This window comes from Callospermophilus lateralis, chromosome 10, assembly GCF_048772815.1.
Source record: "Callospermophilus lateralis isolate mCalLat2 chromosome 10, mCalLat2.hap1, whole genome shotgun sequence".
Lineage (NCBI taxonomy): Eukaryota > Metazoa > Chordata > Mammalia > Rodentia > Sciuridae > Callospermophilus > Callospermophilus lateralis.
The window spans coordinates 41,842,777-41,862,550 of record NC_135314.1 but is presented as its reverse complement, the minus strand read 5'-3'; the positions used below and the strand labels follow the sequence as shown (position 1 = coordinate 41,862,550).

At 40.4% G+C, this 19,774-nt stretch overlaps 1 protein-coding gene and 1 pseudogene across 1 annotated transcript in view; one reads left to right on the top strand and one right to left on the bottom strand.

Annotated features, from left to right (window-relative positions):
• The window catches only part of LOC143408295 (uncharacterized), a 67,599-nt gene that overhangs the window by 14,842 nt on the left and 32,983 nt on the right, over positions 1 to 19,774 (top strand). The window lies entirely within an intron of this gene.
• On the bottom strand, positions 6,154 to 6,585 carry LOC143409016 (M-phase phosphoprotein 6 pseudogene; annotated as a pseudogene).

Here is a 19,774-nt window from a genome sequence, read left to right as displayed (position 1 = left end):
AGTGAACCCTACCACTTCCCCAGTTTCCAGGCCATGTACAGAGAGGGACAATCCAGATGGGACATTGCTGGAAAAGCTGTGAAAGAGGAAAGATGGAGACTCTCGAGATCTTTGGAGGGCCCCCTTAAGCATTCAACAGAGATTGGTGTGAAGAGCCACTATAAAGACTGAGGCTTTACAAATCTGATAAGATTGGCAAGAACTGGGCTGAAGTGTAGTTCAGTGGCAGAGTGCTTGTCTGGCCTGCACAAGGTCCTCGGTTCAATCTCCATCAGTAGGAACAAACCCTGGGGCTGAGCATGATGGTGCACAACCACAGTCCCAGCTAAGTTGGAAGGTTGAGGACCAGTTGAGCTCAAGTCTGGGCAACATGGTGAGACCCCCAGATCAGAAGAACAAGATTGGAAGGAGCAGCACCTGCCACTTGTGTAGGCTTGGGAGTAGTGCCTGTTTCTATCAGCCATCGTGGAAAACCTTATCACTCACAAGAGATTGTGTAGAAGACTGAAAAGAGTCTTGTCTCAATGATGGGAAATAATTACCCTTAAACACTGTTTCAGTTCCACCTAACAAATCTTACAAATAAGACCCAAATAGCTTAAAACTGTGTCCCAGAACAAAGCTCAAGAATATTTTTAGGGCCACAACCACAACCAAAGTTCTACTCATGCCTCAGAAGGGGCTTGTCTTCAGCGTCCTCTGCTGTGGATCTGAGGAGACTCCAGTGAAACCAGCTATATCCCAAATGGCGCCAACTATCAGTAGATCCAGAAGGTGATCAAAGATGGGCTGGTCATCCATGAGCTTGCTACTGTCTATTCCCTGGGCTCAATCTGGAAAAACGCCTTGGCCTGCAGGTAGAGCAGTCACACGAGCATAGGCTAGAATAGGTAACCTGGAGGAGAGGGTGAGAGTTGTGCACCAGGTTCTCATAAGATACCGTGAATCTAGATATTTCCACTTGTACCAGAGCCTGTACCTGGAGATGAAGGAACATGGCCCCAAACACAGCAGATTCTCATGGAGCATGTCTACAAGCTGAAGGCAAATAAGGCCTGTGAGAATCCTGACTGGCCCAGCTGAGGCCATGGGTCTGACATCAGGGAAGACAACCACCTTTGTGAAGAGCATCTCCAGGCCAAGAAAGGAGGAGGAGATCATCAAGACTGTGCAAAGATGAAGAGGCCCAGAAATGAAGCTCTACCTCCTGTGTGGCCTTCTTACTTACATAGACCAGTCATTCAAATAAAAGAAGCCTTGATCTGTGTGGGAAAAAAGTCAGAGAATATTTATAGGAATCCAGAAGTGGCCAGGAGCCAACAGGCACCCAGACCTCCAGTCAAAGCTTTAACAGAAAGACAAAGGGGTAGAATAATTAATGTCGTCCATAATGAGGAGAAAATATTCAGGTGAAATCAACCCATACCTGACACAGATAAAAGAATTAGCACACAAGGTCATGAAAATAATTTTTATAATTATGTTTCAGGCTTTAAAAAGTTAGGCATATGGAAGGCATATTTTTAAAAGACCCAAATTAAGCTTAGTTATGTGTTGTGGTTTGGGTGTGAAGTGTCCGTGAAAAGCTCCTGTGTTAATGCACGGATATTTGTAAGTGAAATGATAGGATTGTGACAGCCATAACCTAATCACTCTCTCCTAGTTTGAATGGGCGAGGTGGTCACTGTAGGAGTGTGGCTGGAGCAGATGGGACACTGGAGGCTGCCCTCAAAGGGTTTTTTGCCCTGTACCCCTTTTCCCCTTCTCTACTTGGATACTTCCTGGTCACCTTGAGCACAGCACTCCTCCACCATGCCCTTCCGCCATGATGGTCTGCTTCACTTTGAGCCCAGAGCAGTGGAGTCAGCACACCATGGCCTAAACCTCTGAAACTGTGAGCCAAGATACTTGTTCCTCTAAGGTTTTCCTGTCAGGTATTTTGGTCACAGTGACACAAAGCTGACTAACACTCTATGGAAACTATAATATTTGAGACTGAATTAATGATAAATTACTGTAGTGGAAACTACCACAGTGAAACATAAAGATAGAAGTGAAAGCAACTTTTAAATGCAGTAGCATCAGTGATCTGTGAGACAGTTTCAAGGGTTTTCATGATGTGTAATGAAGTTCTGAAAGAAAAAAACCAACCCAGAAATCTATCTCCCAAAAGCTAAATAACAGCTTCCTCAAATACAGTAATGTCAAAAGTAGTTCTAACTATCTGAATAAATAAATGTCGGTCTGTTATAAAAATATCTTTAAAAGATAAAACCATTTAAATAAAAATAACAGCGGAGGCAGGAGATATGCATACATAAAATGACAATAAGAGCATCCCGGTCAAGAACAACAACCCTAAGGTTCTTGTCCTGTGTGACATGGTGTGTCATGTGATGGTCGAGTGTGATCATTTAAAGATGCAAACATTCAATAATAAGAAGGAGTCTTACCTAATCACTAAGGAAAGGGAATAATGAAAAAGTGAAAAATGAGAGATGGAGCAACAGGAACGCTCCTGCTTTGCTAGTGGGAGGCTCCATTCCAGAAGAGGGTTTTTTCAGTTTCCCACAAAATGAAACATGACCTTACCACATAACCCAGCAATGTGTTTCCAGGCATTTACCCCATGCATTGAGACGTGTCCTCACAAAAACCTGTGCAAAATTTTTATAGCATCTTTATTCATATTTGCCAAATCTGGAACCAAGATGTGTTTCAAAAAGTGAATGTGAGGACTGTGTGTAACTCAGTGGTAGAGCACATGCCTAGCCTGCTGAGACCCTGGGTTCCATCCCCAGCACCACAAAATAAACAAAAGAAATCCAGTGTATGTGCTACATCCATACAATAGAATAGTATTCATGGATAAAAACTGAGATTTCATAACACCAAAAGGCATGAAAGAATTTTATCTTATCTATTTATTTATGACAGGGAAATAACATGGATAATGGATTCATGCCTATGGTGTGGGCATATTATTCTCTGAAAGATCTTTAAGAGCATAGTGCTTAGTGGTGCCCTTCCATCTAAAGGGGCTAGATGCTCTCCAATTGCAAGTGTAGCGTGTGGGCTAGAAGTGTTCATCCATGCCAGGGCACTTGCCTAGCATGTAAGTTTAGGACATCTCAAGTATGAGGAGTTTTAAAAAATCATTGATTGCAGGGATTCAGGGGTGTGAAGAGGATGAGTAGTAGGTTTTTAGAGCAGTGAGTTTATTCAGTATGATGTTATAATGGTAGATACACAGGACAATATTCATTTTTCAAATCCCATAGAATTATATAATCCAGTACAAAGAGTGAACTCTAATGTCAAGTGTCAGCTTTGGATTAATAGAAGTACATCCGTATTTGTTCATTTGAGGTAGAGTGCTTGCGTGGCATGCACGGGTCCCCATGGTTCAAGCCCCAGCACTGCTAAAAAACAACAAAAGTGTATTAGTATATAGATATGTATCCACAGCAGGTATCACTGTAGTAAGTATACTGCACTGTAATGCGAGATATCAATAAGAAAAAGAGGGGCCAACATGGGAACATTTCAGGATTTACATTTTAAGACCCAGGATGCATTTGGAAAAAGCATTTGCAAGGCTATCTAGTTGTCTTTTCAGTTTTGAAGAAGGTCAGCAAGATCCCTTAAAGTGTTCTTCCTGTGTCACACGCAACTCAGCGAGGGTCCCTATTGTCTGCTCACTTTTAAAACCCAAAATTTATACTAAAAAATCCATTAATTAGAAATAATTTCACTTCTAGAAACTTAAAGGTAATAATCAAAAGTTAAAGAATACAAAGATTTTCTAAAGGGAATTGGTTAAATTATGAAAACACCCATATTAAGGCACGATTGAAGTTAGCCATTAGAATCATTTTATGGTCAGTTCTTAGGAATGATGTAACTGGTACATAGCTTTTGAAGGAAAAGAGTTTCAGTAGATCCAAATTGTTTTGAAATGTGACTTTTAAAAAGCTTGCGAAGGTTTAGTAGGTAGAAGGATTGTCATCATTTTTCTTTATACTTTTATGCACCCCAGGTTGATTTTGTTTTCTTTAAGCAAATGTATTGCATTTATACTTCAACCCAGAAAAGATGAAGCTGCCAGGCCTGGGGGCACACACCTGCAATCTCATCTTCTGGAGAGGCTCAGGCAGGAGGATCTCAAATTGGAGCCTGCCTGGGCAACTTAGAGATCTCCAAATAAATGACAAGAGGGCTGGTGTATAGCTCAGTGTAGAGCACTTATTTGCCTAGCATATTCCTGGATTCAATTCCTGCACCACCCCCTACAAAGAAAGGGCAGGGGGGGTTGGTGAAGAAAGGAGTGAGGGAGGAAAGGAGGGAAGTCAAAGAAGGAGGAGGAGGAGGAGGAGAAGGAGGAGGAGGAGGAGGAGGAGGAGGAGAAACAATAAAGGAAGGGGAAGGAGAGAGGATACAAAATTCAAGCAGGAAGAGATAATGATAACCTCATTTTACTCACTGTAGTATTTATAGTGATTGTCTTTGTAGAATTCAGAGGGGCTGGAGATGTTGTTCAGTGGTAGAGTGCTTTCCCAGCATGCACAAGGCCCTGGGTTTGGCTCTAACACCACACACACACACACACACACACACACACACACACACACAAAATAGTTCCATAAACTTGATAAATTACATTATAACTTGTTGAGCTACCTTAAAAATGTCATAAATGCTATACCCAATGGTTACACACCTGTGATCCCAGTGACTGGGGAGGCTAAAGAGGGAGGATCACAAGTTTAAGGCCAGCTCAAGAATTTGGTGAGACCCTATCTTAAAAATTAAAAAGAAGGGTTAGGGATGTAGCTCAGTGGTAAAGCCACCCTGGGTTCAACCCTTAGTATTCCACACCCCCCTGCATAAAAAGAATGTCACAGATGTCTTTCTATTTTTAGGCCTTACACCTCATTGCCACCAGTGGAGCGCCAGGACTAGCGAACCCAGAAAAAATTTCCCCGCTATTCCTGGACTTCTTGAATAAATGTCTTGAAATGGATGTGGATAAGAGAGGCTCAGCAGGGGAATTACTAGAGGTAAATTTGGAAATGATGCAATTTGGGGGAATATTGACTCTTTTTGAATAACCAACAGAAAGTTTTCATTTCACTGTTCATTGACCACTAGCAATAAGGCAGCTGCTACATTTTAGGGTTTCATCTGCCAGGCGTAAAAGTTTAATTTCATGATAGTTTGTTGTGGTATATTATCAAATATCAGGTCCATTTGATGCTGGTGTGAGTGTATTAATGGGCTGTTTAACTGTCGATCTTTAGAATTTAGAGCAATTAAAAACAACTGTTTTCAAAACAGCTTATGAAAGTTATGGTTGTGACTTTGAGAGTTTGGGCAGGTATTAAAATTTGGGTTGTTTAAGTCAATTGTATTCATAAGTAGTCTTCAGGCCTTAGTTGAAAGAACATGTTTTGCTTCTAAATTATGCACTTTTTGTTTCCTTTCTTTGGAAGCACCCATTCTTGACTATGGCAAAACCACTCACAAGTTTAACGCCACACATCTTGGTGGCCAAGGAGGTTCTCCAGAAAAACTACTGAAATGCCATCCTATTCTTTTTTGTGTGTTTGGAAACAGATGTTTATTAACATACCATTTTTAAAAAATTAAATGCCTTAAACAAAAAAACAATACCATAAAGTGAAAGACCTGGTAGCATGCAAATACTTCAGGTTGGAGAGGCATGTTTGCTCTTCATGAATGTACATATAATAAATTCCTATGACATTTGACTCCAAAATTAATGTATGAATCAGTTGGACATGATTATATGACTAATATTTTAAAGTAAAGCATAATCTTAAAGGCAATTTAAACACTGGCATTAATCTACAGGAGTCCATTCAAGGTCAGTGACTGGAGAGCTATATAAAAAGAACGCTGTGCCTATGTACATCTGTGAGATTCAGGCTCAACTTCTGCTTTTGCCGAACCTGACTTGGAAAAGGATGTATAACATCCATTACACACCTGTTTCAAACACAGTCTGTTTCTAAAATTACACATCTCTTTGCAAATAAAATCAACTATTAATAGCTAAAAGAAGCCACTGGGATGGGCCCTGAAGTCTGCTGTTCTCACTGCCACCCCGAGACATATTTTAAGGCACCATTTTTAATCTTGGGGGTTTAAGAACATCATCTTTGCTTTAACTGGTTCTAGGTCTCCAATTTCATCTTCTTCATAATTGGCATGGTCTCCTTTCTTGGCAAACTTTTTTCCAGTTGTCCCCCCAAGGTCTCATATCTTCTAGCCATTTCCTCACCTGACACATCAAGCTCTACTATTTCATCTTCATCTTTATCTTCGGCTTTCTTCTTAGCATTCCTCTGAAGCATCAATTTCTCAACTTCAGGATTAAATCCTCTGAATGACATTCCTCCACACAGATCTTCACACTGCTCCTCGGTTATGACACTCTTTCTCTTTAAGCTCTGGCAAATCCAAGTTCCAGTGCTCTTCACTGATGATCTTCTTTTCTTCTTCCTCTAGTTGTTTCTTGGTTTCCGAGTCCAGTCCCCTTTGCATGAACTTCATGCGCAGCAGGTTCTTTCATGAAGTTGGTCTTGCGCTCAGCCGCCGTGCTGGCTGCATTGCCGGCATCCTATTCTTTAATTTTCTGAAAAGAAAAATTTTTAAAACTTTATTATAATAAAGTGTTCATTATAATAAAGTGTTCATTGTTGTAAATTTGCCATTTTAGCCCTGTTAAGTGGACAACTCAGAGGCATTAATTACACTCACAATATTGTACAACCTTCTGTTTCCTGAACAGTTTTGTCCCTCCAAACAGAAGCTCTGCCACCATGTAAGTAAGAACTCCCATTCCTCCTCCTCCACCCCCTGGCTGCCACCATTCTTTATTTTTCTTTTATTTGTTCTAATTAGTTATACATGGCAGTAGAAGGCACTTTGACACATCATACACAAATGCAGTATAGCTTCTCATGTTTCTGGTTGTACGTGATGTAGAGTCACATCAGTCATGTGGTCACACATGCACCTAGGGTAATAATGTCCACTCTTCTTCCTACCCCATACCTGGCTCCCCTCCTTTCCCTCCCCTCTGTCTAATCCAAAGTAACTTTATTCTTCCATAGCCACGCTCCTTATGATGAATTAGTGTCAAAATATCAGAGAAAACATTTAAACTGTGGCTTTTGGAATTGGCCTATTTTGCTTAGTATGATATTCTCCACTTCCACTCATTTACTGGCAGATGCCATGACTTTGTTCTTCTTTAAAACTGAGTAATATTCCATTGTGCATATTGACCACATTTTCTGTATCCGTTCCTCTGTTGGAGGACACCTAGGTTCGTTCCATAGTAAAGCTATTGTGAGTTGAGCTACTTTATAGCATTGATGTGGCTGCATCTCTGTAGTATGCTGATTTTAAGTCCATTGGAAATAGACTGAGAGGTGGAATAACTGGGTCAAATGGTGGTTTCATCCCAGGTTTTCTTAGGAATCTCCATACTGCTTTCCATGATGGTTACATCAATTTGCAGTCCCACCAGCAATCTGTGAGTGTGTCTTTTCCCCCATATCCTCACCAACATTTATTTTTGCTTGTCTTCTTAATAATTGCCATTCTGACTGAAGTGAGATAAAATCTGAGAGTAGTTTTGTATTTCTCTAATTGCTAGAGATGTTGAGCATTTTTTCACATATTTGTTGATACATTTCTCTTCTGAGAATTGTCTGCTCAGTTCCTTAGTCCATTTATTGATTGGGTTATTTGGTTTTGGGGTGTTAAGATTTTTGAGATCTTTATATATCCTGGAAGTTAGTGCTCTATCTGATGTGCGTGTTGTAAAAGATGTTCTGCCACTCTGTGGGCTCTCTCTTCACATTATTGATCATTCCCTTTGTTGAGAAGAAGCTTCTGAGTTTGAGTCCATCTCATTTATTGGTAAGGAATATTGTTTTATGGCCCAGAATATGATCTGTTTCAATGAAAGTATGAAGTGCCCTTAAAGGGAAAGGAGTTCTGTAGTTGTTGGGTGTTGTATTCTATAACGTCAGTTAGGCTGCGGTAGTTGATACTGTTCCTCCAACCTTCTATTTGCCCATTTAATGTATTTACTGAGAGACAGGTATCAAAATCTCCCACGATGGTTGGTAACTGTTTCTCCCTTTCATTCTGTTGATTTTTGCTTTATATATTTTGAAGCTCTGTTATTAAGTGCAAGAGCATTAATTATTGTCGTATCTTTCTTCAGGATTTCTATTTATGGTAACACTTTTGCAGTTTATTTTATCTGATATTAATACAGCAGTTCCAACTTTTCGTTATTCATTTTTACATTATTATTTTTCTGACTTTTTAACTTTCAATCTATCATATATCTTTAGATTTTAAGCACATCTCTTGTAGACATGATTAAGTCTTGATTTTTTTGACCCATTCTGATAATCTCTGCCTTTTAACTGGGTGTTTAATTCTGTCCAATGTATTACTGATATATTTGGACTTAGACCTCATATTTTGCTTTGTTTCCTGTTTGTACCATCTGACCTTTGCTCTTCTGTTTTTCCTTTTCTGTAATCTTAAATTTTAACCATCAACTCAGAGTTAATGTTTTTATTTAAAATGTAAAAAACTTCTAAGACCATCAATATTACTTTATTTTTTTTTTTTTTGGTACCAAGGGGGTACCCAGGGGCACTTAAAAACTGAGCCACATCCCCAGCACCCCCCCCCCCTTTTTTTAATTTTTAGAGACAGGGTCTCAGTACATTTTTTAGGGTCTTGCTAAGTTGCCGAAGCTGGCTTTGATACTCCTGCCTCAGCCTGAGTCTCTGGGATTGCAGACACATGCCACCACACTCGCCTAGTCCATACTAATTTTAACCTCCTATTATATGCTACAGTTCTGACAAGAATTCCATTTCCATACCTGATAAATCCCACCATACGATGCTGTCATTTTTCTTTAAACTGTAGGATATTTTTAAATGAATTAAGAGAAAAAGTGATAGTTTGAAACTATGCTCCTGCATAATTTACATAGTTACCATTTCTGACACTCCAATCTTTCTGAGGATCTGATCATCTACTGGTACCACTTTCCTTTAGTCCAGAGACCTTCATTTAGTGTTTCTTGGAGTACAGGTCTGATGGTGATGGGTTCTCCCAGCTTTCCTTTATCAGAAATTGTCTCCATTTTCTCTTAATACTTTATATATGTATTTCAATATATAAAGTGTATACACATATAAAGTATATACATATATACACACATTGTATGTATTCATGTTAATGTAGTCATTTGGTTTTTTTTTTTGGCTTGATATAGAATTCTGGTTTGACAATTTTTCCTTTCAGCTCTTGTTTAAAAAAATAAACTTTTTTATAGAACAGTTTTTTATTTAAAGAAAAATTGCATAGATATAATGACATAGTTCTCCTATGCTCTACACCCAGATGGCCTTATTATTACACCTTTTGTTAGTATGGCACACTTATTCAAATTGATGAACCAGTATATTCTGGAAGAGAAGATGGAGAAATAATACACCATTGAGGTCACTTCTTTTTTCAAATTTTTCATAGAATTCACCAGCAAAGCCAACGAAACCCGATGTTTTCTCTTTTAGAAGGTTATTAGCTTTTAATTTATTTTCCTTAATAGAAACTAACCTATGCACATTGTCTATTTCTCCCTGTGTGAGTTTGAGTAGTTTAGGTTTTCAAGGAACCCATCATTTTAGCTGAATTATCAAATTTGTGGGCATAGAGTGGTTTGTAGAAACTTTTCTATTGTTTTAATTTTATTGATTTTTCTATTTTTTTTCCTTTTTGCTTGCTTTAGGCTTAAATTGCTCTTTTGCTTTGGCTTCGAAAACCTAGATTACTGTTTAGCTCCCTCTTCTCTCGTCTGTGTCTTCAGTGCTATAAATTCCCCTAAGTGCACTAAATACTTACACAGTTCATTGGATAAATTATGTAATTTTGATAAATTGTAATTTCTTTTGTTCAATTCAAAACATTCAAAAATTACCCTTTTCTACTCATATGTTATTTACAAATGTATTATTGAATTCCCAAATATTTCGGGATTTTTCAGTTCTCTTTCTATTGGAGATTTTCAGCTTAATTTTATTGTGATATAACAATATATTTTATTTGATTTTTAATCCCTTAAATTTATTGATGACTATTTTATGACGCACAGGACATGGTGTGCCTTTCTGAATTTTATGTAAACTTCAATAGAATGTGTACTCTATTTTGGGGGGGTAGAGTATTTTAGAATTCCAATAAGATCAGGTTGATTGACAGCGCCATTCTGGTCAACTATATCCTTATTGATTTTCTGCCTGCTTCATCTATCAAGCCCTGACAGAAGTGTTTGGAAGTTTCCAATTATATAGTAGTGAATTTTATCAATTTCTCCTTGAGTTATATCAGTTTTGGTGTCATATATTTAGATTTCTGTTGCTAAATGCTTACATATAGAACTCTATGTCTTCTTGGAGTTTGTCCCTCTATATTGCTGATAATTTTCCATCTTCTGAAATGTACTTCATGTAAAATTAATATAGCTATTGCAGATTCCCATTGATTAGTTGGTATAGTGCATCTCTAATTGCATCTGGGTGTTCATAATCAAAAGTGGCTTTTTTACAGACAATATATGGTAGAGTCTTGTTTCTTTATTCATTTTGACACTTTTTCTTTTAATTGGCATATTTAGATTAGTCATATTTAAAGTGATTATTGGTAGAGTTGGAGTAGTATTTGTTGTATTTATAACTGCTTTCTCTATTTTGCCTTTGTTCTTTACGCATTTTCCCATTTCTCTGGTTATATGAGCATTTTATGATTTCATTTTATTGCCTCTCTTAGAATATCAAGTATCCTCCTTTATCAGATGTTTAGTGATTGCCCCAGAGTTTGCAATGTACCTCATAAGAATATAAGAACATCCTCAAATAATACTCCACCCTTTCACATGTAGGGCAGGTACCCTATGATAGTCTCATTAATTTCACTTTTTTCTTTGGTATAATCACCCAATATATGTTACTATTACCACTCTAAACACATGGTTATCTTTTATATCAGGAATAAGACAAAGAAAAGATGGCATTTCACTTTCATTTCTTCTCCAGTGCTCTCCTTTTCTTTATATATATCCAGGTTTCTGATCTACATCATTTTCTTCTCCTTGAAGAACTTGTTTGAACGTTTGCTCAGAACAGGTTGCTGGTGACAAATTCCCTTTGTTTTTGTTTATATGAGAAAGTATTTCTGCTTCACTTTTGAAGAATAATTTCACTGTTTTAGTCAGCTTTTGCATCACTTGTGACCAAAATACCCAACAAGAAACAATTTAGAGGAGGAAAAATTTATTCTCGCTCACATTTTCAGAGGTTCAGTCCATGGTCAGCTGACTCCATAGTGCTGGGCTCAAGCTGAGTCAGAACATGAGGGCAGAAGGTGGCTGTGGAGACCAGCTCAGAACATGACGTCCAGGAAAAAGAGAGAGGGGGAGAGAGAGAAAGAGAGAGAGAGAGAGAGAGAGAGAGATAGAACTTCAGTTCACCAGGAACAAAATACAAGTCCCAAAGGCATGCCCCTAGTTGACCCACCTGTCTACACATATCACTGGGTTAATCCATATCACTGGATTCATCTACTGATTAGATTACTACTCTCACAATCCAACTGTTCCACCTTTGACATTCCTGCATTGTCTCCCACATGAGCTTTTGGAGGACACACCATATCAAACCAAGATACACTGGATAGAGGATTATAGGCTGGTAGGTTTTCCTTTGAAAATTTCAAAATTTCACTCAACTCTCTTTCTAGCACATTTTAGGAGAAGTCCATTAAGATTCTTATCTTTGCTCCTCTAGGAGTAAGATTATTTATTTCTTTGAACACCATCTCTTTGGCTTTGACATTCAGCAATTTGAAAGATTCTAGGTGTAGATTTTGGGTATTTGCCTTGTTTGATGTTCTCCAAACTCCCTGGATCTATTACTTTAGAAGTTTTCCATCATTAACACTCGAAGTCTTTTCCTCAACTCTGTTGTCTTTTGCTTCTCCTCCTCCTATTCCAATTAGTATGTTTATCTTTTGTAATTGCCCGGTAGTTCTTAAATTTTCTGATCTAGTTTTTCTTTTCTCTTTGCAATTTTGCCCGAGAAGTTTCTTCTGACCTATCTGCACTAATATTCTCCTGAGTCATGTGCAGGGTACTGGTGAGCCCATCAAAGGTGTTAAGCATTTATCTTAGTGGTTTTGATTTCCAGTCTTCCTTTTTTTTTTCTTGTTTACCATTTCCATCATCAGCTTACCTTATCTATCTTTTCTTTAATATTCTTTTCAGCTATAACCTCTATAACCCTTAGCATCTCAATCACAGTTGTTTGAAATTCCCTATCTGATAATTCCCACAGCCTCATCATCTGAGGGTCTCATTCTAATGCTTGTTTATGTCCTTAGACTTTGTTTCTTCTTCCCTTTTAGTATGTATGTCTTATAATTATTTTTGATTGAAAGCTAGACATAGTGTACTAAATAATAGGAACTGAGGTAAATAGGCCATTTATTTGTTGAGATTTTGTGCTAATCTGACTAGAAGTTCGGTCAGAGTAGCACAAAATCTTTAGTGTCTTCTGTTGCCAAAGAGGCCAGAAATATCAGATTCCTATAATGCCTTTATGTTCATTTCTTGCCCAGAAGGAATTAGTGTCTTCAACTCTTTCAGCTGTAATTCTCTAGAGTTGTGCGGAGGCTTTTTGGTATAGTGGCACAGTAGAGAGGAAGGAAGGATTCTGTGGTCTGTGATTAGATCATGGTGTTGAGTGAGCTGCATTGCTGGGGTGTGACTTTCACTGGTGTTTCCTACTTTTCCACCACCACTAGCACCTTGCATGAGACAAGAGCCTGGAGTAGGAGAAACGCCTTCGCCCTCGAGGGACAAGGCTCTGGTGAAGTCCTTGTCCTTGGAGAGTAGGTTTCTGTTCTGGCGAATGGCTGCTCTTTTCACAATGGTTACCTTTCTCCAACCCCTGCCTGAGCCATGAGGGTATCTTCATTGGCTCTTCAGCAAGAGAAGCTAGTAAGGTTCCTAGAGGATGCGTGAGGGGCGGGGGCTCTCTAGGGCTGTGTCCCAGGGGTTTCTCACTCTCACACTAATTTACCAGCAATTTATCAGAATTACCATTAGGAGTTCCTACCAGTTGATGGCTCCCATGGCTTCTGCTTCAGGGGAACAGAGCTGTCCCATGACCCTGGATTCACCTCTTTCTCCAGGTTTCATGATGGCCGTGTGCCCTGCTACCTCAGTTCCCTGGTGGGGATGTAAAAGTTGCTGGTTTTCCATTTGTTCTTCTTATAAGGCTGGAAGTCACAACTTCCAAGCTCTTCACATGTTGGAGCTGAAACCAGAAGTCTTTTTCAGCACTTTCAAGATCCCTCTCACTATCTTCTGACCTCTATGGCTTCTGGCAGGAATCCAACCATTGTTATTTACATGTGATGTATCATTTTTCTCTGGCTGCTTTCAAAAAATTTTGGTATTCAGTTTTTAGCTATCTGATTTGTATCCACTCAGGTCTGTTTTGTTTGTATAAATTGTTGGTAAATTAGTGTGAGAGTGAGTAATTTCTGGAGGATACAGCCTCCAGGACTCTTTAATAATGTCAGTGCTCTATAAAAACTAAAAGAAGAGAACCATTATAGAATCTAAAGAAACATGACAAGAACATGTAGCATGTGATCCTTGATCATATGCTGTATATTTTTAAAATCCTGCTAAAATGGATTTAGGAAATTTTGAATATCAGTATTATATACCTGATTATAGTTTCATATCAATAACAAATTTCCTCAAAGGGATATTACTATGGTGGTACTAGAGAATTTCCTTTTTGTAGCAAAATATTAAAATTGATGAATTTAGCTTAATAATATATGGGTGTCATACTAATCTTCATATTTGCTTGACATATCATACTCATAGAGAAAATTATACAAATTATGGTGCACATCATTTTACTATTCTTGAAATTTTCCTATAGAAGTGAATATTTTATAATAACATTTAGTGGAAAAAGAAAAGCAGTGTTGAGAGGCAAAGTTCTACATAGTCTGAGTTAGTTGCACATACCTAAGCACACAGACTCTAAAACTAACGCTGCTTCTACCAGATGGCTCTTCTACTTGGGGCAGTGCTCTGAGGACAAGGTAAATTGCTTTGCCTCTTACTAGCCCTTGCCTCAAGCCTCAGAAATCTGTGGGAAGTAAAACAGTGAAACATCACAGGTCCACTATGTCTTGTGAAAGCTTTCTACCATAGACAGAATTCTCCATAGCCAAGGAGAAGTGTTACACCTACGATTGTTTGGGAGATTTTCTTAGCCAGGTGTGTGTCCCTCCTGCACCCCACTGCCCTACCTGAGGGACAGGGCTGGGAAATTTGCAGAGGTCAGGGAGCTCAAAAGCAATCCTGATTTCTTCCTTTTGGAAATTCACATGTTGGAAGTTCTCTGGTGGGCTGAGATGACCAAGTGTGGGGTCAGCTGGCAGGAAAGCACTCCAAGTAGCTCCTTCCACCTCCCTACAAGCTCCCACAGAGAGGCCAGGAGAAGCAGCATATGCAGTCAGAAAACAAAGGACCCCAGTCTTCCCCAAGTGTGGGCTCCCTGCACTGGTTGGTGTGTAAGACTGAGGGGAAGCAGGGGTCTCCTCAGGCAGGACCTGTGGGTTTCTTCCTTCCACTCTTTTGCCAGCACCAAGCTCCTAAAGGCAGAGAGAGTTGGAGAAAATTTTTGGGAAAACCCAATGGGAAGTCCTGAAGGAAACAACATTGCTTCTCAACTTGCCTGGGGGGTGGCATAGTGATTACTTAGAACTTTAGAAACAGACGCTGGCATGTTTGTCTTCCGAGCTGGTAAAGCAAGTTTTAGTGTAGCAGGTGTCAAAGTCATTTTCAAAGTCAAATGTTATCAGTCTATTCCCCATCTGCCAATCATGCACCCATGCACTCAAATCAAGGACATATGTTCAAATGCTCAGTTGCCTCCCTCCCCCCTCTCCCATCTCTCCATGCTTTGCCTTCCTCCCAGGTGGACAGGCAGCGGAAGTACTGACTGTGCCCAGTGAGAGACAGGAAGTCGAGTCTCAAAGAACCTGTAGCTTGCTCTAATAACTTGGCTTCTCCTTCAAAGAGCCTTCTAAACTCCCTCCACTCCCCTCCTCCCACTCAATGAAGAGCAGTAGAGTTCATATTTTGCATAAAATTCTGTTCTATTAAAAAAAAATCTGTCCACTCTTATTTGTAAAGCAATCCAAGAGAAGGATTATGCATTTGATTGAATTGGTTGGTTTTGAATCAGGTCTCTGAGACAGGACAAACATTTTAAGTGAAATCACACATTCAAATTTTGTTTGTATAGGCCAGTTTCACCTGGAAAAGTCAGTATGCTACTAAGAATATTTTCTCCCAACTTCAAAGTGGTGAAGTATTTAGAGGCCAGTACCCAGGGTTATGAATTCTGCCCTCAATTTCATTATTACATTGTTTCCTTTGAGCTTCTTTATTGCAATGTAAATATACATATTTCAACATAGAGGATAATCCATCCAAGAGTCCATCCCAGACAACAGCAAACTTGTATAATTTTACTCTTGACAACATCTCTATGGCACCGACTAGAAAGGGTTTATGTTTACCCTGGGAAGAATATCAATTAAAGTCAAATGTTCTCAAAACTGTTTACACTTACGTTGGAGCTAAATAGCACAAGAGCTACCAGAGTTCTTCCTGCTACTAATATCATGGTTTCATTGTAAGACCAGGCACAGTATGTAGAAATAATTTCAGTAGCAAAGGTAGGTCCCTCTCTAACAATATATATATATATATATATTTCAACATAGAAGATAATTCTAGAAGAAGATAGTGCCTGCATTCCAGCTATGGGGCTGCCCTGAGCAGCAGAGTGATAGAAGGGGATCTTGTCACTGCCCAAAACTTTTCCCATGCCAGGCTCTTTCAAGCAGGACCCTGAGGCAGCATACGTGGCATGGATGTATCAAAGGACCTTTCAAATGCCCTGGAGCCTACATTGCTCCGCCCACTGCCCACCCAAGACCTTCCACTGTCCCTGTTGTAACATCTTTGTGGACATGAGTGCTCCACCTCCCTGTCCACTCACCAACCCATCCCTGGACACCTGGGCAGGACCAGGAAACTCTCAGCATAAGTGGGCCACAGGTAGGTATGAGACCATTTCCCAGTCTGCTAAAAGTGGCTCCCAGCCACTCTTGGTCACTTCCATCTGTTATTGCTTCCAGTTCTGCACCTGTCCTGGGAGGCTGGCCTTGCTTGCACAGGTGCTGACATGCAAAGGGCATCCCCTCTGTGCTGAGCCTGGTGGAGTCAGGGGGAGGAAAAGCAGTGACTGTCCCCTCCCCTGGCTTGCTGATACTAGATCCCCAGCTCTTTAGGCTGACTGCTGCCCTGTCCTGGGGACCATTGCATGTCTTGGACTGGGTGTCCCAGTTGTAGGGTTTCCTGGTTCTGAGTGCGTTTGTCTGATGTGCCCACCCTGTTGGGGTTCACAAGTGCAGACGGCTGGTTGGGAAAGGGTATTTTTTTCATCCTCATCCAGTATCTGAGAAACCAGAGGCCCAGAGTTTTTATGTCCTGCTCCAAGTGACACCAGGCAGGTCTTGTCTCTAAAAGCCTCCCTCAGAATAGATGACTTGATGAGCCATGGGGTCCTAACTGTGGCCCAACCATGGAAATGCCAGGTTGTCCCTGAGATGAGAACCTGTGTGTAGGGCCAAGAGCAGGTAGCCTAGAGGGCTGAGTTGGGGAAGACCTGAGCATTTGGAGGTGATGGAAGTCAGGTCAGATAGACCGTCGAGGTCTGCCTCCTCTCCCTAGGAGTTGGACCACCACTGTGGGCAGGTGAACAACAGCTTGGGGTCTCTGAACATCTGGCTGTTCCTGCTGCTGCTTGTGTCCCTTTGCCTGTACCTGGGTGCCCTACTGGTGATGTGCATCGTCTCCCTTGTGCCCACCACAGTGATGTCATTATCCTTGGACAAAACCATGGCTATCCACACAGTCCCAAGGGCCCACTCTGGGAAGAACAGTCCTACAGAGTATTTATACATTCACCAATTGAAGGATTGTTCATTGTATCTAGTTTTTCCACAGTGTTTTAGTTTTGTTTTGTTTGTACCAGGGATTGAACCCAGCGGTGCTTAACCACTGAGCTACATCGCTGATCCATCTGCCCCCTTTATTTTTCTTAAATGGTTGTTTCTTTTGAGTCAGGGTCTCATTGAATTGCTTAGAACCTTGCTAATTTGCTGAGGCTGGCTTTGAACTTGCAATCCTCCAGTCTTAGCCTCCCAAGTGGTAGAACTTAGGCACGGGCCACTGCGCCTACCTAGTTTTTCACAGCTATAAAGAAAGCTGCTACAAACATTGGTGTACAGGCATGTGAACCTACGTTTTCATTTCTGTTGGGTAAATTCTTAGGGGTGGCATTGCTGATTCATAAGGTAACTGTAGGTGGAACTCTGTAGAAAATTGCCAAATTTGTCTTTCAAAATCACTGTACCATTCCTAATTTCTACCAGCAAAGTATGAGAATTCCAATTGCTCCACATCCTCACCAACATTTCACACTGTCATTTGTTCTTGTTTTATTTTCTCTTTTTATTGAAGCGTTTCTAATAAATGAGTAGTGGCATCTCATTTAAGGCTCCAGGTTGTGTTTTCCTAATGAGCAATGATATTGAGCTTATTTTTATGTCTTCTTGCCCATTGGTAGGTCTTTGGCAAAGTGTTTGCTCCAATCTTCTTCTCTTTTAAAAAATGTTGTTTTCTTTCCTTACTAAGTTATAAGAGTTGTGTACACTGGGTTCAGATCTATGTTTTGCAAATCTTTTCTTGCAATCTGTGGCTTTTCATTGAATTTTCTTCATAGCATCTTCCGAAGAACAGAAGTTCTTAGTGGTGATGTTTTTCCAGTTCTAGGGATTGACTCGAGGTGCTCTAACACCGAGTGTTGTTATTTATTCTACTTGGAAAATCATGTCCTCTGTGAGGAACAGTTTTATTTCCTTCTTTCCAACATGTGTGTTTTTATTTCCTTTTCTTATAGTGTTGACTAGGAATGATAGGAGTGGCGTCTCTGCCCTGAGATTCCTTTAGTATGGCAATCACTTAACTAAAGGCTCTTTCAGGAAGACTGGTGGGCAGCATCAGTGGGGGAGGGGAAGCTGCAGACCCTGAGACAGCTGAACAGACAGAGGAGCCTGTCTGCTCATCACCTCCCATCCTTTTAGTCAGCACCCCACCACTGCCATATTTGGTTCCCTCCCCCCTTGACTCCTGTGCTTGGCCCTTATTCCTCAGCCCTGTGGTCTGCCTGTCTTCTCCTCTCTCCAGCTTCTGGTATCATCATTGAGTTTGCCTGGCAGCCTGTTCCCTCCCTCCATCCTGTGGTTCGTCCAGCCCCAGGTCAGGCCGTAGGCCATCACCCTTCCTCCTCTGCTCAGAGTGAGGCCCTCCGTGTCCAGGATCACTATTCTCAAGGGAACTAAGTGTGGTCTGCCCTCTGGGATTCCCCAATCAGGGCTTTTTTCCATTATTGGCAGCACCCATCTCAGGCACTGATCCCATGCTCCAACTTCACTCCCTTTCTACTCTGCCCCCTGACTGCAACTCCTCCTGGAGTCCCTTGCTTGGTGGTTGGTGGCAAGGACTCTGGAGCCAAACCTCATAAGTCCAAATCACAGCTCTAGAACTAACCATCAGGGAGTCTTTGGGTAGCTGCATAGCCCCGGATCACTCATTTTCCCTATCTGTAAAACAGGAATTGTGGGTTAATTCATGTAAACCACATAGAACAGAGGCTATACCAGAAAGTGCTCTGTGTGCTGAATACAGACCACAATAAATGTTGATGAGGATGTATGGGAAAAGGTACAATCCTATACTGCTGGTGGGACTGCAAATTGGTGCATTCAATCTGTAAAGCAGTATGTCGATTCCTTAGAAAACTTGGAATAGAACCACCATTTGACCCAGCTTTCCCTCTCCTAGGTCTATACCCAAATGACTTAAAATCAGCATATTACAGAGACACAGCCACATCCATGTTTATAGCAGCTCAATTCACAATAGTTAAACTGTGGAAACAGCCTGGATGCCCGTCAATAGACGAATGCATAGAGAAACTGTGGTATATATGCCTAATGGAATATTACTCAGCATTAAAAGAGAATAAAATTATGTGCAGGTAAATGAATGGATTAGAGAATATCATGCTAAGTGAAGTAAGCCAATCCCCCAAAATCAAAGGCTGAATGTTCTCTCTGATAAGGAAAAATGGAGGAACTTTGATGAGGCAAAGATGAGGCAGAGGTGAGGAGGGGGCATGGGGGTAGGAAAGATAGTGGAATGAGATGGACATCATTACCCTAGGTACATGTATGAATGCACATATGGTGTGATGCTACATCGAAACGCTACATAGAAATGTAAAGTTGTGCTACTACAGGTGTGTACAATGAATTAAAATGCATTGTGCTGTCATATATACCTAATTAAAAAAACAAAACAAAAAAAGAAAACCTAAGGCTAGCATGGTCTGCTCCAAAGCTCAATAGACCTGATAGCTATGATTCTAGTACGACTCCTGACCTTTTTCCATGACCCAATGCATGACATGCATTCTTCTTGTGCTAC